The following is a 3,010-nucleotide window of genomic DNA, read 5'->3' as shown; positions in this document are numbered from 1 at the left end:
CTAAACAGGGCCTTCACAACTCTGTCTTGTGCCCTATCCTGCTTACTTTGAGCTGGTATCCAAGATGCAAGACAAAGTCCTTCCCTCTCTTCTCTCTCCTCTCCTCAAGCAGAAGGAAGGGATCTCTTTTGGTGCCAAAAGCTGTGTAGCCTGAGGTTAGAAAAGAGGTGATGCTAGCATGCCCTTGACCCTACCACAGCTGGTGTATCAGTAGGTCATGTGCCTGCCCAGTCCACTGTCTCTGGGCCCAGTTCAGCCCTAAGACTTGCCTAAGAGTTGCAGTCCTTATGGCCTAGACTGCCTTTCAAGTTTACTTGCAGATAGAGAGTGCTGCAGCCCATGGCGGTAAGGTTTGTGGGAACTCAAGTTTGGGTCCCCAAGTTGGGATGGGTGATTCTCCTCTGGCTAGGGCCACTTTAAATTCTTTCTCTGTGGGCAGGCATCAGCTGAGTTTGGTCTGGTTTTCCTTTCTGCTCTAACAGGACAGTACTGAGTTCAAGCTTCATAATTGCTGCATTCTCCCTCCCCTAGTGCCCAGAAATCTCTCCACACCATGCAGCTGCTGCTGCCAGGAGTGGGAGGTGGGGTGGCATTGGTGATTCAGTACTTTTTTAAAATCTCTTCAGTGTCTCTTTCAGAAATATGAAGTTAAAGCCAGTGCTTTGAGTGCTTACTTGGTTTTTGGTTGTCATGAAGGCGCTTTTTCTGTGTAGATGATTGCTAACTTGGTGTTTGTTGGGGGTGGGAAGTGATCAGTGGAGCCTTCTATTCCACCATCTTTCTCTGTCTTCTCTATTCTCTGAGAGTTTAAATGTCACATCTGTTTTTGACATCCAAATATCTGTAATTTTATTTTGCTTTGTAAACATGTGGTCACAAACCAGACATATAAAAATTAAAGCTATAATTATTTTAAACCTTTTAGATTGGACTTCTAACTTCTGTGATAAATCTATCACCTAAAGCCTCTTTGTTACCCAATGTGTGCTTTGAAAACCAGCAACATCAAAATTGCCTGTGAATATCATAGAAATGAAAAGTCTCAGTCCCATCCCATATTAATAGTATCATAATCTGTATTTTAACAAGGTACCGAGTGATTTATGTGCCCACAAAAGTTTCATGTAACAGAAAGAACGACAAAGTGGGATTTAAACCTAGCTCTGCTACTTTGGCTTTCCTATCTGTTTCTCCACCTATAAAGAGCAATAATTCTGACATGACTACCTCAGAGTTAGTATACAAATTGTATTAGCATTTATGTGACAATATTATGAAATTAAAGACATTAAGAGAGCTTAAAACAATATGGTGGTTGATCTTCTTAGGAAAAGATTCAAGGGTGGAAATGTAAAAAGGGAAAACAGATGAGAAGGTGAGTATTGCAATGAAAGCTTACCAAAAAAGTTATCCTGGATTATCTCAGTGGGGCCTAAATCCAATGACAAGTGTTCTTATAATAACAAGGCAGAGGGATGTTAGACCTAAGAGGAAGCGGCAATTTGACCAAGGAGACGATGATCGGTGTGATGCAGCCATAAATAAAGGAAGGCTTAGCACCCTCAGAAGCTGCAGAAAGCAACAAATGAATTCTCCTTGAGAGCCTTCTGGGGAAGCACAACCCTGGTGACACCTTAATTTTCAACTTCTGGCATCCAAAACTGAGAAGAAAATAAATATCTTTTGTTTTAAGCCACCAAGTTTGTGAGAATTTGTTAAGGCAGTCCATAAAGATGGGGAAAAAGGAAGAAGGCATCTATGTAAAAGAAGAATGCATGAACTCACATACTATGCACTTTGCAAACAAATGGTAGCTCTTTGTCCAATAGAAAACAATAATGCTGAAGATAATAATAGGAACAACGAATAATAACAATGAGTTTAACCCACTTTAAAGTATTTTTAAACTTTTAAAATGATTGAAGATGCAGAATCTAAATCATTTTCTTTTTGTATATGACAATAAATTGACACTGAAGCTAGTTACCTCTACCCAATCCAAAAATTCTCCCCCAGTTAACTTGGGGGAGGGGAAAGCCAAACAATGCTTAGTGACATGTTAAAAAAAAAAAAAAAGAAGAAGAAAAAAAAAAAACAAGCTAGCCCAACAAACACAAGTAAACTAACCAACACTTCTCAGTGTATTAGTTTCGTAGGGCTGCCATTCTCAAGTTATTTTATGCCCTTGCATTTTACTGTGCTTTCTCTATATTTCCTTTGCTAATCAATTCTCTCTTCCTTTCATCCCACTTGTCCCCTCCTAACTCCTATTCATGCTTTATCACCCTAAATAAAATCTCTTCTAGGAAGCCTTCCTTGAGCCATTGATCCCTCATCTACCACCCTAACAAATCCCACCTCCCAGTCACTCGCCCACTAATTTACATAAACACACAAAATAGGATGCTTTCATGCTGTGGACACACTGCATTCATCACAGCATATTAGCAACTCGGGAGAATGTGAACACACTGCATTCCTGACATGATATTGTTAATAAATCTGTGGAGTGCATGTTTACTTGCCTTCTTCCCTCAATAGACTTTATCCCTATCATGAGTAGAACATAGCAGAAGTGAAAAAGATATTTTAGGATGAATGAATACATAAATAACCTTTAAAAATACCAACTACCACTTATAAAGTGTTTTCTGTCTGCCAGACACTATCCTAAGTGCTTTATGTGTATTAATGCATATCCTTATAAATGACCTATGTTACATACTATCGATGTTCCCATTTTATAGCAATAAACTGAGGCAAAAAAAAAAAAAAAAAAACACCTTAGGGCAAAGTAACATAGGAAGTAAATGGTAGAATCAAGTATTTACATCCATGCATTCCACTCCAGACTCCAGGTTCTTAACCATTATTTTTAAAACATAATAGCTAACACAGAATCTATCACACACCAGATGTTCTTTTAACTCATCTACATATGTTGATACATTTAATCTCAAAATATTCATTCAACAAGTGAATGATACAGTCATAACTTGCACCAATAGTA

The sequence above is a fragment of the Trachypithecus francoisi genome, unplaced genomic scaffold (assembly GCF_009764315.1).
Source record: "Trachypithecus francoisi isolate TF-2019V2 unplaced genomic scaffold, Tfra_2.0 Contig01531, whole genome shotgun sequence".
NCBI classification, from domain to species: domain Eukaryota; kingdom Metazoa; phylum Chordata; class Mammalia; order Primates; family Cercopithecidae; genus Trachypithecus; species Trachypithecus francoisi.
The sequence above is the reverse complement of the archived record's forward strand: the minus strand, read 5'-3'. Positions refer to the sequence as shown.